Source organism: Hemicordylus capensis, chromosome 3 (assembly GCF_027244095.1).
Source record: "Hemicordylus capensis ecotype Gifberg chromosome 3, rHemCap1.1.pri, whole genome shotgun sequence".
Taxonomy (NCBI): domain Eukaryota; kingdom Metazoa; phylum Chordata; class Lepidosauria; order Squamata; family Cordylidae; genus Hemicordylus; species Hemicordylus capensis.
The window spans coordinates 35,605,023-35,619,292 of NC_069659.1; the positions used below are offsets into that span (position 1 = coordinate 35,605,023).

Here is a 14,270-nt window from a genome sequence, read left to right on the forward strand (position 1 = left end):
CCTCCAGGTTTTCTGGTTTTGCGGCAGCCCTGCCTTGAGAGTTGGGGAGGGGGCATGAGGTCATCTGTCATGAGACCTTTCCCCTTTCCAGGTGCCCGGTTAGACAATCTCAGAATTTTGAGTGCTTGACCTTGAGGGCCGGCCTCCAAGATAGGATGGGGATTCTGTTGGTGTACTGACCACCTTGTTGCACTTCAGTCTCCTTGCCTGAGCTGACTGTGGTAGTTTCGGAGGTGGTGTTGGTCTCCCCTAAACTTATTGACTTGGGAGACTTCAATGTCTCCCCTGGGGACTCTGGATCTGGACATACTCTGGATCTGGTTTTTGCTGACCAGGAAATAAATGATCTGGACGTGGGGGAGTCTGCGATAACTCCTTTGTCATGGACAGATAATCATCTGGTGGGGTTTCGTTTGACTGCTCCATCTACCCTCTGCAGAGGTGGTGGACCAATTAGAATGGTCCACCCCTGGAGGCTTATGGATCCGGTCAGTTTCCAGACAGCCCTCAGGGAGTTTCAAGGGTCCAGAGTGGCAAGTCTATTGAGGCCCTGGTGAATCGCTGAACGTGGAGGCAGTCCAGACTATTAGCACGGTTGCTCCTAAATGCCCTCTCCGGCTTGGTTGATGAAGCTTGTTCTGCTCCTTGGTTTTCCTTGGAGCTTAGAACAATGAAACAATTCAGACTACACAGATGATAGCTGGAACGACGCTGGAGGAAGAGTCATGATGAATCCAACCGAACACAGGATACAGCCCATTTAGAGACTACTCTGTGGGGGTGGGGGTGGTGAAGAAACATTTTTTCACTGCCTCCATTCCTCAGTGCAGACCCACAGAGCTGTTTTGTGTAGCAACAGCATTGCTCCATGCATTCCCCCCAGGTAATGGGGGAGGAACCACCTACAGCCCATTGAGATCAGTTTGCATGTCACTTTACAGATAAAGTCACTCACACCCATGCTGTTTGGACTCCAGGGTTTTGGCAGTACCAGCAGACATGCCTTGGGTACTATCAGGTCCTATTGTGTTGGATTCTTTTCTGTTAGTGCAGCCTGATGATGTGGACAAGATCCTGGGCAGTGTGTGGGCAACATTGTGTGCTTTGATCCTTTTATTAGCCTTCATGGCTAATAAAATCTGCCAAGGAGGGTACAGGCAGATGGTTGGAGGCTATAATCAATTCTTCATTAAGGGAGGGCAAGATACCACCATGCCTCAAGGAGGCGATGGTAAGATCATTATTTAAAAAGCCCTCCCTTGATCTCTCCATCCTTGACAACTATAGACCTGTTTCTAACCATCCCTTTCTGGGCAAGGTGATAGAGCATGTGTGGTGCATCCTGGCTACAGAGAGTCTTGGATGATATGGATTATCTAGAACCCTCTCAATCTGGCTTCCATCCTGGATATGGGACTGAAACTGCCTTGGTGGCTCTAGTGGATGACCTACACTGGGAGCTTGAAAAGGGGAGTATATCCCTTTTGGTTCTGCTGGATCCCTCAGCAGCTTTCAATACCATTGCCCATGGTATCATTCTGGACTGCTTTTTGAGTATAGGGATTGGAGGTACTGCTTTGGAGTGGCTTCAGTCCTTTCTTGGGGGAAGGGTCCAGAAGGCGGTGCTGGGGAACTACTGCTCGGCTCCTTGGTCATTGACCTGTGGGATCTCACAGGGATCTGGTTTGTCCCCCATATTGTTTAACATGTACATGAAACCTCTGGGAGAGGTCATCCAGGGACTTGTACGGAGTTGTCAGCAATATGCACTCAGCTCTATCTCTCCTTATCACCTGATCCTATAGGGAGGCAGTGGATGTCTTGAGTCGGGGTCTGGAGGCAGTGATGGGTTGGACGTGGGCTAATAAACTGAGATTTAATCTGGGCAAAATGGAGGTCCTGTTGGTCAATAGGAGAGAGAATTGGGATGAGGGCCCTCAACCAGTTCTGGATGGGGTTGCACTTCCCTTGAAAGAGCAGGTGCACAGCTTGGGGGTATTGCTGAACCTGGCTCTGCTTTTGGAAGCTCAGGTGGAGGCAGTGGCCAGGCGTGCCTTTGCACAGTTTTAGCTAGTGCGCCAGCTTCATCCCTTTCTCAAGAAGGCCGATTTGGCCTACACCTTACCTTACCTATTTGGCCTACACCTTACCTACACCTTAGTTATGTCACGGGTGGAATACTGTAACACACTGTGTGGAGTTGCCCTTTAAGAATATTCAGAAACTGCAGCTTGTGCAAAATGCGGCAGCTAGGATTTTATCCAGAGCTGCCAACTGGTTTATTACAAAGAGCTACAATGGCTGCCAATTTGTTTCCAGGTCCAATTCAAGGTGCTGGTTTTGTTTTTTAAAGCCCTTAATGGTTTGGACCCTGGATATCTGAGGGACTGCCTGCTCCCAAGGGATTTCTGCCTGCTTAACGAGGCCATCGAGGGAAGCTCTGCTCCATGTGCCAACAATGAGGAAGGCTCAGTTTTCGTGCAAGCAGGACAGGGCCTTCTCAGTTAATGCCCCCAGATTTTGGCATGCTCTCCTGGTGGATATCCACTTCTCAAGCGCCATCACATCTCCATCTCCATCCTTGCTTTTAAAAAGCAAGTGAGATATCCCCCCAGACTTTTATATGAGTGTTGTTTTTGCTGCAGCTTCTCTGTATTTTATGCTCTTATTATCAGTTTTTTAATGAAATTTTAATTAGATCTGTTTTTTTATATTCCAATTTTTATATTCCAATTTTTATATTCCAATTTTTATTATGTATCTGTTGATAGTTTTAAATTGTTTTAAATGTTTTGTAAAACACCTTGAGATTGTTTTAATGAAAGTCGGTATAAAAATCCAACAATCAATCCAGGGGTATAGCTATAATTAAGTGAATGGGTTCAAAGAACACGGTCCCCCCATCTCCACCCCTCCCTATTTTCTTCCTTATCTCCCTCACTCCTAGGGGCTGCTGGAGAGTGGGACGAACACAGGCCCTTTCTTCCCTAGTCAATCAATCAATCAATCAATCAATCAATCAATCAATCAAACTTTCCCAGCTTAATCTGAAGCCATTAGTAGGTGCTAAAGTTTAGCTCCACCTATAAAAGGTTCCCCTGCTGATTTCTGCATATCAGAACTTTGTTCAAAAGCAGGCTAGGGAAGGTTTCCCACCCCCACCCCCTCACAATGTGGGAAGGGGGCTGATTTATTTATTTTTAATCATTTCATGTATACCCCACCTTTCAACACAAGGCTGCTAACAACAATATGTAGTTCAAATTTCTAAAATGTCCCAATAACAAAACACTAAACAGATCATAATCTGCAAGCCCTGCAGAGACTGCGGCACTACTGGAGAGATCAGGCAGTTGCTCTAGAAGCATTCCTGAACTTCCCCCCATTAGCCAGACTGAGAAGAAATATAGTAATATTTCTAGTGCTACCATCTTGTCTCCCCAGAGGCGCAGTAAGCCTACGGTCTCTGTTCGGCTTGCAGATCATGTAAGTCCATACAATTATTGAATGTAGCAAACATGAATTGTCCCCTTTGCTAAGCAAAGTCCACCCTGGGTTGCATTTGAATGAGAGACTACATGTGTGAGCACTGTAAGATATTCCTCCTAGGGGCTACCCTGGGAAGAGCATCTGATGCTTGCATGCAGAAGGTTCCAAGTTCCCTCCCTGGCATCTTCAGATAGGGCAGAGAGAGACTCCTGCCTGCAACCTTGGAGAAGCCACTGCCAGTCTGTGTAGATAATACTGAACTAGATGGACCAATGGTCTAACTTGATATATGGCAGCTTCCTATGTTCCTAATCAATAAAATGTTTTTTAAATCAAATATTATTTTATTATATGATGAACCAATGGTCTGACTCAATATATAGTAGCTTCCTATGTTTCTAATCAATAGAATTTCTTTTAATCAAATATTATTTTAATTTATTTCAAATTATTAATTGATTGATCTAAAATTAATTTCAGTGATGTATTTATTTCATAAATAAATGAGGGCAGGGGTTAAGGATATCCGGAAACTGCAGCTTGTGCAAAATGCGGCAGCTAGGGTTTTCTCTGGAGCTGCCCGGTGGGAGCACATCACACCCATTTTGAAAGAGCTGCACAGGCTACCAGTTCATTTCCGGGTCCAATTCAAGGGGCTGGTTTTGACCTTTGAAGCCCTTAACGGTTTGGGCCCAGGATACCTGAGGGACCGCCTGCTCCCAAGGGTTGCTGCCCACTTGATGAGGTCATCCGAGGGGGCTCTGCTCCGGGTGCCGACAATGAGGGAGGCTCGGTTGTCGTGCACGCGGGACAGGGCCTTCTCTGTTGCTGCCCCCAGACTCTGGAATGCTCTCCCGGTGGCTATTCGCTCCTCAGTCTCCATCACAGCTTGTAGAAAAAGTGTAAAATCTTGGCTTTTTGCCCAGGCATTTATTTGATTCTCTGCTGCTGCTCTTCATAGTCTGTACTGCTTTTATGCCTCTGTTTTAAATTTTTAATCAGATTTGTTTAATATTTTTTTCATTTAATATTTTAATTGTGTCTTTTTTACCATCATGTGTTTAAATTTTTTTGCTGTAAACCGTCTTGGGATTGCTTTAGTGAAAGGCATATAAATTTAACAATAAATAAATAAATAAAGGACAGGAAAAGCGTAAGAGGAGCAGAAGGTAGGTAGCCCTCTTCCTCCTCTGCCCCCAATGTGTCTCCCTGCTTTGCCTGTGAAATTCCACACGCTTTTAATTAGTACAGCCCATAAATGTGTTCTTCACCCCAGCCAGAAATCTTACAATCTGCAATAGATATGTAGCAATAAGGGAAGGTACCAATGAGTAGTGAGGTCTGAGAGGAGACTGTCTGGCAGGCATGGTGATGTAGGTAAAGTAAGACCAGAGTGGTCCAAGGAAGGTTTTGGGGTCTTGCCTAAAAACTGACACACGTCACATGACAAATTTCCTAGAAACCCACTGCCCATTGTTTTTTATTGATCAAAGAAGCAGCGAAACCATTGAACCAAATGGTTCCTGGAAGTGCGGGACCCATAGCAAGGTTACTTGAGGTTTACTGTGTCTAATGGACCAGAACGCTGAACAAAAGTGCAGGATATTGTAAACACAGAGAGTGTGTGTACATGTGGTAAAGGTGGGTGGTTGTTAAACAGGGGAAGGGAAGGGACTGATTAGGTTCCACTAGCTTTGTGGTGAGCCTCCCTGTCTGATGCTATCTGACAGCAACTTAAAATGCCCTGGCTTTGATCTTGTTGCAGGGGAAATCCAACTCAAGTCGCAATGCGAAAGCTTGTGGGTTTATTTTATGTCACTATCTGTCACCGAGCTGTAGAAACAATGTCTTTTGTTTTGAATTAATGCCTTTTCTTTATGACAATTACTGAATATTTGCTTCTTCTACCTTCCACTGTGAGGTCAATTCTCTGCCTGTTGTTTAAATTAGGTTGTTGTGGGGAGGGGGATTTATAACTCCTTCTGAGGCTTGCTGGTGAAAGAAATGTGCTTCCTTAACTACCTTGTAAATAAATCAGATGCTGGTGGCCTATGAGAAGGGAGTTGGTGGTCTCAGTCAAGCAGTCCACATAAAAGGGATGCCCGGAGAACCTGCACTAATTGGTACCAAGAAAAACCTCAGCTGCAAAGAATTCAGAAGACAACAATGGGTATAGAAGGAAGCAGTTACATAGGAAGCTGCCATATACCGAGTCAGACCATAGGTCCATCTCACTCAGTACTGTCTACACAGACTGGCAGCAGCTTCTCCAAGGCTGCAGGCAGGAATCTCTCTCAGCCCTATCTTGGAGATGCCAGGGAGGGAACTTGGAACCTCGATGCTCTTCTCAGAGCGGCTCCATCCCCTAAGGGGAATATCTTCCAGTGCTCACACTTCTAGTCTTCCATTCATATGCAACCAGGGTGGACCCTACTTAGCTAAGCGGACAAGTCATGCTTGCTACCACCAGACCAGCTCTCTTCAAGCTGTGACTTTTTATGATGATGCCAAGCTTCATAGAAATGTACTGTCATGCATTTATCTATGTTGAGAGACGGGCAGCCCAGAGTAGTGAGGTGCCAGAGGCTGGGCACCAAATGTTGCCGTGCCTCATGCCCCTGTGGGGAAAGCCCCCTTTTCTAACCAACCCTTGCAAGTTTTGAAAGAGGCACAGGGGTGGTAGGAAGACTGCCACCAGCAGCCTCCTCTTTGTGCTTCTTGCAAGGAGTGTGAAAGGTGCTCCTCGCAGAACTTGCAAAGGTCAGATCAGTCCTCAAGAGCATCTTTGATGGTGGCAGAGGGCATCTTGCTGCCTTGCTGCTGCCCCACTAATCCACGGCCTGAGGCAACTGCCTCACCTCAACTCATTCAAGGGCTGCCCTTGCTGGGAGAAGCTGCCTACAATAAACTTGCCACCTGTTCCTTATTTCAGGGAACTACCCTTTATTGCAAGGAACTGCTCCTCATGTCATGGTACTGCTCCTCATTTGGGATTAAAACATACTGTTCCTTTTCAAGTTAGTTTGCTCCTTTATTTTGGCTTTGGGGTTAATAAAGTGATATTAATGTTTTGACAGATCTTGTAGAATGTCATTTTATTAGGGTCTTACCGGGGCGTAGCCACCATTGGGCGGCCGGGTTCAAAGAACCCGGGTCGCGCCCCCAACACGCCCCCTGAGTCTGATGTCAGATGCAGTGGGGTGCTGGTTTAGGGGCCACGCGGCCCCATTCAAGAGTTAAATGGCTGGTGCTGCATTCACAGCATGGCTAGGAGCAGCTCTTCTCTGCCTTAAAGGCAGGGAAGAGCCGCTCCTGGCTGGATCTAACTCCCAAACGGTGCCATGCAGTGGTGAATCCATAACTGAATGGGGGAGGTGGGTGCAAAGGAATGGAGGTAAGTTGGCATGTGGGTGGTTGTGGTGGTTTTGGCTCCCCCCACTCTGACCCCACTGGGCAGCCCATGTTTTCTGCACATGGTCACCCCATGGGAGATTCCCCCTGGTACCGAGTGTGCACTGTGTGGAGGCACCATAATGGGGAGGGATTGGGAAGTTACACTGGTTTCTGATGGTTGCTCTGCACTCTTCGCCATTCACGTAAGATGGAGAGAGGTAACATATATCTGCCTATCTGCACCTACAATGAGGTTACAATTTTAAAGGGCTGGGTTTTAAGGAAACCTGAGTGGTAACTCTGGCCTGACTAAAAAGCAAGGGAAAAACAGAGGGAAATTGGAAGGGCTGCAGCTAGTTGCTAATCTCCTGAGGGGGTTGGGTGGGGGAGAATTGAGCATCTGAGATTTGGGATTGAAAATAAAAGTGTCATAAAGTGTTACGACTGAGAAGGCAGGCTCAGCCAGGCCTTTGAAAAATTCCTCGCTCTTTTCTGCTTTTTGACAGCTTCTCAGATCTCACATGGCAAGGCAGACATGTTGCTGCAGCAAACGCCAGGTGCGAAAGAAGAAAATATCACCAGTGCCCATCTGCTGCAACATTCAAGTTCATATGGTATGTTTCACATTTGACACCTGGCTTGCAGACATCTGCATCCAGAACCACATGCATATCGCCCCTGTTTCTTCCTGCATCACATCCCCTCCAGAAGCCAACCGCATCATCTCTGCTTGGTCCTATAGTACCATTCTCATCTGTGACCTATTGTTACTGTCTCCAGCAGCAATCAAGCCTCATGAGGAGCCAGCTGTAGGCTTAGATCCTTCAGTGGACATTCTGCTCCTTGTCCTACCACTGGCTGAGGTGGAATGAGTAGGTACATGGGGCAGGGACTTTTCATTGCTGGTGTTTGTGGAATTCCCTGCCACAGGATATCTGTCTAGCTCTCACCCTCCCACTTTGTTTGTAGATGCCGACTCAAGGCAGGGCTCTTGCAACATGTCTTTGACTTGGGTGATAAATTATCACTGGCTGGTCCTTTTATGTGGTCCCATTGATGGTATTGCTCTTTCTTCTTCTTTTTTACATTTCTGATAACCAGTATTTTGTTGTCATGTTGACAACGTGTTTTAATTCAGGGGTGAAACTACCACTGGGCAACTGTGTCCAGTGAACATGGGCTGCCCAATGGGCCCAGGGCTGCTAGCCACAGCAGCCACCTGCCTCCCTCCCTTGCCAATGCCAGTGGAGGGCTGGCACACATGGGGCCAGGGCCAGGGGGTCACCCACCTCTCAATTGCCCACCTCTCTCCCTTCACCCTCATGTGTAAGCTAGTGATGTTACCACCTGTCAACACACACCAGGTGGTGATGTCATTAGTCCACACGGAGAGTGAAAGGAGAGAGGCGGGCTGGTGAGTGAGAGGTGGGTGCTCCCCGGCTCCATGAGCATCTGCTCTTTTCCAGCACGGACCAGGGAGGGGGAGAGGGAGAAAGAGGTCAGCAGGTGGCTGTGGGAGCCAGCTGCAGAGGCCAGTGACAGTGGGAGCCATCAAAAGATATAGCTGCGGGCTGCCGCCCACATCACCATACCTATGTTTTAATTGTTTAGGACTTTATGACTTTGCTTTTAGTTCCTTTGAAGGCCCAATAAATCCAGAAGCTGAGATTAGTCTCAAGGACGATCAGTGAGGCCATGGCAGAGAGCTCAAAACGCATGAATGGCAGATTACTCAAATATGTAAGTCAAGCCACAAACTTGACTTAACTCAAGATGCAGATATGTCTTTCATAGTCCAGGAATTAAGCCGAAAACCTTCATCCATTTATTGACCCAAGAACAATTAGTGATCTGTGGCAGAAAGTAAAAACACATGCAAAGCAGAAAAGTAAGTGAGCAACAGCAGCAAGGTGTGGGTGTATGGGCAGGTAGGTGGGATCAAGGTTGGAGACTTGTGACTGGGTAAGGCAGTGGGGAGACAAGCAGATGGGTCAGTGGATAGGTGGAAGGATGGTTTAAGTTCTTTTCTGGCTTATATTAAAATCCAAGCTAGAAAAGAAGTTGGGGAAATATTGTTATACAGTATTTGCTTCATATCTTAGTCCAGCATCACAAGATTTATTTTATTTTATTTATTTGTCATATTTATATACCACCCCATATAAAATCTCTGGGTGGTTTACAATTAAAACCTATCCACAATTAAAATCTAAAATTGTATTTAAAAAAATTAAAATAACCATTAATAAATGGCTATTTATTGCCAAGATGCCAAGTTTATAATTTGATCCTAGGAATGCAGAACGTTGTTATCTCTACCTTTTTTTTAAAAAAAAAGCACCTTACAATTATGATAACAATGAGGCTATTCTCATGATGGATGAAAACTGGGAGCCCAGCCAAGTTTTCAAACATTGTGAGAATCACCAGGCTCATGGGTGAGCCCGATGGTTCTCTGGCGACTAGCCCTATGACTCTGCCATATACCAAGTCAGACCATTGATCATCTTCTAGCTCAGTATTGTCTATACAGACTGGCAGCTGCTTCTGTGTTGCAGGCAGGAATCTTTCTCAGCTCTATCTTGGAGATGCCAGGGAGGGAACTTGGAACCTTCTGCTTGCAAGCATGCAGATGCTCTTCTTTGAGAGGCTCTAAGGGGAATAACATACAGTGCTCACAAATATAGTCTCCTATTCATATGAAACCAGGGCAGAACCTGCTTAGCAAAGGGGATAAGTCATGCTTGCTACCAGAAGACCAGCTCTCCTCCCTTAGGACTTAGTACAATGGGTTCCATGCTGATGACCACCTGCCCTTTCTGCTGAATCCAGGTGGGATTATGGGTGCGCTAAAAGCCAGCCAACATTTATTACGCTTTATGCTTCTAGATGTACATAGATATGAAACACCCCAGCTTGAGTTCCACCTCCCACCCCAATCAGAGGTGTTGCTATTTGCCAGTCCCACAATCCTCTCCTCTAGTCTATAGCACCAAAAAATACGGCTTTGATGTATTGTTTCTCCCAGATAGCTGTTTAAAAGGAATCTAAATAAACTGCTTGGGCCAATGATTCAGGTAGCATGATTTACAAATCATAGTGTGTGTGTGTGTGTGTGGTCTGTGTGTAATTTTAAGATTTTTGATGTAGTACAATGACTGGACAGCCAAGAGAGTGGCTTATGCTTAGATTATTTTTTAAAAAGAGATGGTATTTTCTTAAAGGCCCTCCGCTATGGTCCTAATCAGCTGAGAGCTTCCCTTACCAGCCACCTCATTTGCCAGCTGGCTCATGTAATCCTGGCCTTTTCTTGGCAAGTAGTCAAATACAACAAACAGTTTAAACAACTGGATTAACCTAGGGATTCTTACACAAACCTTTCATCTGTTTTTCAGAGATAGGCCACTGTCATTTAATTATGCTTTAATTAAATACAGAAATATATTGTGAATACCTGATTAACTGGGGTTGCTGCTGATCTGTGACACAGAACTCCAGATTTTTCAAAACAAAACAAAACCAAGCATGGAATTAAGTGAGCAACTTCATTAGTTTTCACTATACTTTCAATGCATGTAGGTTTCAGGGTCATAATTTCACATAGGAAGGATTGTAATGGAGGGTGAATTGTACTGCGTACAATTCTGGTCACCACATCTTAAAAAGGACATTGTTGAACTGGAGAAGGTACAGAAGAGGGCAACCAAGATGATCAGGGGCCTAGAGCACTTTTCTTACGAGGCAAGACTACAACACCTGGGGCTTTTTAGTTTAGAAAAAAGACGACTGCGGGGAGACATGATAGAGGTCTATAAAATCATGCATGGCGTGGAGAAAGTGGAGAGAGAGAGATTCTTTTCCCTCTCACACAACACTAGAACCAGGGGTCACTCCATGAAATTGATTGCCAGGAGGTCTAGGACCAACAAACGGAAGTACTTTTTCACACAACGCGTGATCCACTTGTGGAACTCTCTGCCACAGGATGTGGTGACGGCCAACAACCTGGATGGCTTTAAGAGGGGTTTGGATGACTTCATGAAGGAGAGGTCTATCAATGGCTACTAGTCAGAGGGCTGTGGGCCACCTCCAGCCAAAAGGGTGTGCCTCTGAGTACCAGTTGCAGGGGAGCAATGGCAGGAGAGAGGGCACGCCCTCAACTCCTGCCTGTGGCTTCCAGCGGCATCTGGTGGGCTACTGTGCGAAACAGGATGCTGGACTAGATGGGCCTTGAGCCTGATCCAGCAGGGCTGTTCTTATGTTCTTAGGGTGCTCTGCTCAGTAAGGTTTTCAGTAAGATCTATTTGGAGATCTCCACAACTGCCTTAATTTTAACCTGTCAGTATTGTGTTATAATCTGTCTGTTTTATTATGCTGAGTTTTTTGTAAGTATGTATGTTTTAACTATGTACTGGTCTATGACCGCAATAAAGGACTGACTGACTGACTAGGAAGCCAAACACAATGATGTGAGTGCCTTCGCCTTGGTAGTCGACTTGGTCTATAAGGAAAAACTTCTCTTGATTTCTCCACAAGACAGAAACCTATTGAAAGTGGCTGGAACATTCATCGTCTCTGTTGGCAAGAAGCTTATTTTCTGTCTGAGATGACAATCAACACAGTGTTTGTCTTCTTTGAAATGTCAGTCTACATCACAATACTGTCTGTAGTGTTTAAAGTCCACATGCTTTCTCCAAAAAAGTGGAATCTTCTTTAACTGCAGTAACTAGATGTTTGAGCAAATTGCTGAGGACACCAGCTGTAATCCTACACTCCATTTAAAAAAAAATGAAGGAAAGTAAATGAGATTTAAGCAACTTTACTGTTAAAGGGCTCCCATTCTGAATTTTGGAGAGAGAGATTTCAGTAACGAGGACCAAGATTCTTCAGAGGGTTTAAAGGCTTGCTTTTGGACACATTGGCCCCCTTCAGACATAACACCAAACCAGAGGTGAATTCACCTCCAGTTCTGCCCCCGTGTTGTCCAAATGATTGGAACTGCAGTTCCTGTACCAAAACGTGGTTCCGATCTCACCCCCAAACCTCAGAATGAACCCTTGGTCTCAGGGGCATAGCTAGGGGAGAGGTGGCCCGTGTTCCTCCCTCTCTCGGGCGGCCCCCCAGAGTGAGGGAGACAATGAAGAAAATTGGGAGGGATGGACCTGGAGGGCCCTCAGGAGCTGGGGGCCTGTGTTCTTTGAACCCTTTCGTTCAATTATAGCTACGCCCCTGCTTGTTCTGTAGTGAGTTTCACTCACCAGACCGAGGGTCTGTTGGCAGTGCTGTGTCATCCGGGTTGAAATTCCTCCTTAAACCAAGTTAAGGGAGGAAGCTCCTCCCATGGGCTGTAACTCTATTGGCTGGAAAGGGCTGTCCTTCCAGGGATCAGAGGATGCCCGCGCAGCCAGTCCCACCCTCATTTCTGGTTCCTAGACTGGGATTGTGTTAGTCTGGGAGCAGGTGGGAGGGGGGTGCGGCGAGGCAACCTGAATGTCCGTTGGACTCGCAGTTGGCCATTATGTGCGGATGGGCCCTTCAAATATTACATGGCAAAAAAGGAAAAAGCTGTGTGTTTTAAGAGTTTTCATTGTGAGACTTCTTTCTATATTTATTTTATTTATTTTTACATTTGCAGTATATCCTGTTCTTCCTCTAAGGAGCCCAGAGCATAGCAAGCACAGAAATATTAACCACACAGGCTAAAGAGTTGCCCTGCTTTTTAAGAGCCAGTGGCTGACATGTTCTGTGGCATAACATGAGCAGTTCTGAATCTCCCACGCTCTGTGGGCTCCTAAGGATATGTCAGCAGTCTTGTGCAAGAGCACAAATACCTAAAGTAGGTTACATGCGCTTTGGGGTGCTACTTACACTGGAAATAATGTAAGTAGTGCTTCCAAAGTTCAGGCATGCTACTTTAACCATGCTACTCTAAGTATTTGGGCTCTTGCGTCTTGTGCAAGGCCACCAGCAGTTCCTTAGGATCCTGTAGCAGATCAGGAGGCTCAGCAGTGCCCACGTTATGCTGCAGAACATTTGGGCCAGAGAAGAGATCAGAAAGAAAGATATTCCAAGGTAACTGAGGAGACTGGACACCATGCACCTGGAACCTTTCCTGCTTTGCCCTTTTGAATTGCACATAGCAGCACACTTCTTCAAATCCTGCATATCTCAATTGGGTGGTAGAGCAGTAGTTTTTGAATGATGGATTCTTCCCATTAGTGTGAAACTGAGATCCTAGATCAGCAACCTCAACTTGCATTTGCCTTGTCGTGCATCTGGCACACCAAGCATATACCACAATAGAGTGTTAGTTTTCACAAAGCCACATCATTCTGGTAAACACCCAGATTGACGCTGCACTTGCGCAAAGATGCTGCACTCATGCAAGGATGTTGTGCTAGCTAGTTCTACTAAGATGGGTGCTTGTATTTCAGACCAAAGTTGTGCCTGTGCAACAGGTATCCTGTGGATCATTAATTGAAAATGAAATGTTTATCAGTAAATGTAAATGGATGAAGGTGTGTTTTAATTTTTTTTTTAAGAATTTGATTTCATGCAGCAACTGCTCTACATGGTAAGCTCTCTTTTTAATGTAGCAACTTGTCACATAGATCATCTCCCAAGATGCATTGTCTTTATGGAGGTGCTGTGTAGCAGTAGAAAAATAAACTATGTAGTGACAGCAATTTATGGGCAATGATGGTACACACGAAGAAGCAGTTCACTACCTGAAACAAGTTCAAGTAGCCTCCACAGAAAGGCCTTATCATGAGAAGCAAGCCTGACTTCATGATCATGATGATGGTGGTGATGATGATGGTTGATGATGATAAAGGGGAGAAAAGAGCACCAGATGTTGAAAGAAAGAATGCCAGAAAGAAAGAATGCCAGAAGGAAGAATTCTAGGCTAGCCTTTCCCCAGACGTGCTAGATTTCTTTAAGGAAGTTCACACAATCGAAAACTGAGTGTGTGCTCATGATTTTCGATCATGTGTGAGCAAACAACTAGGTAGCAGGTGAGGGAAGTGATCATGTGTGAGAGAGCAGTGGAGTAAAGACAGCTGTTCCTCCTAGTACGAAAGCTGGGTAGGATGGCACCAACTTTCCTGATTCCTTTCTTATACATGATCACTCCCCCCTCAGCCTACCTAGTTGTTTGCTCACACACAATTGAAAATTGCAAGTGTAGTGTACACAGCTCCCCAAGCTGGGTCCTATCCAGCTTTTGATCATGTAAATAGCCCTTGTGTGTAGGGAACACTTTATGTGGGAGAACATTCACATGCATGATATCCTGTTTGCATTGTAAATTTGCTATACTACATGCTTCTTCTGGATGTGTACTTCAGCTTTTAAGATTTACCAAATGCCTGTAAAGAAATCTCGTG

At 45.5% G+C, this 14,270-nt stretch overlaps 1 long non-coding RNA gene across 2 annotated transcripts in view; it reads right to left on the reverse strand.

The window, feature by feature from the left end:
- The window catches only part of LOC128351298 (uncharacterized), a 126,958-nt gene extending 114,770 nt beyond the window's left edge, over positions 1–12,188 (reverse strand). For both annotated transcript variants that reach the window (XR_008319693.1, XR_008319694.1), the window contains exon 1: positions 12,141–12,188. This is a non-coding gene — a long non-coding RNA (uncharacterized LOC128351298). The remainder of the gene's footprint in view (positions 1–12,140) is intronic.
- Positions 12,189–14,270: the final 2,082 nt, after the last annotated feature.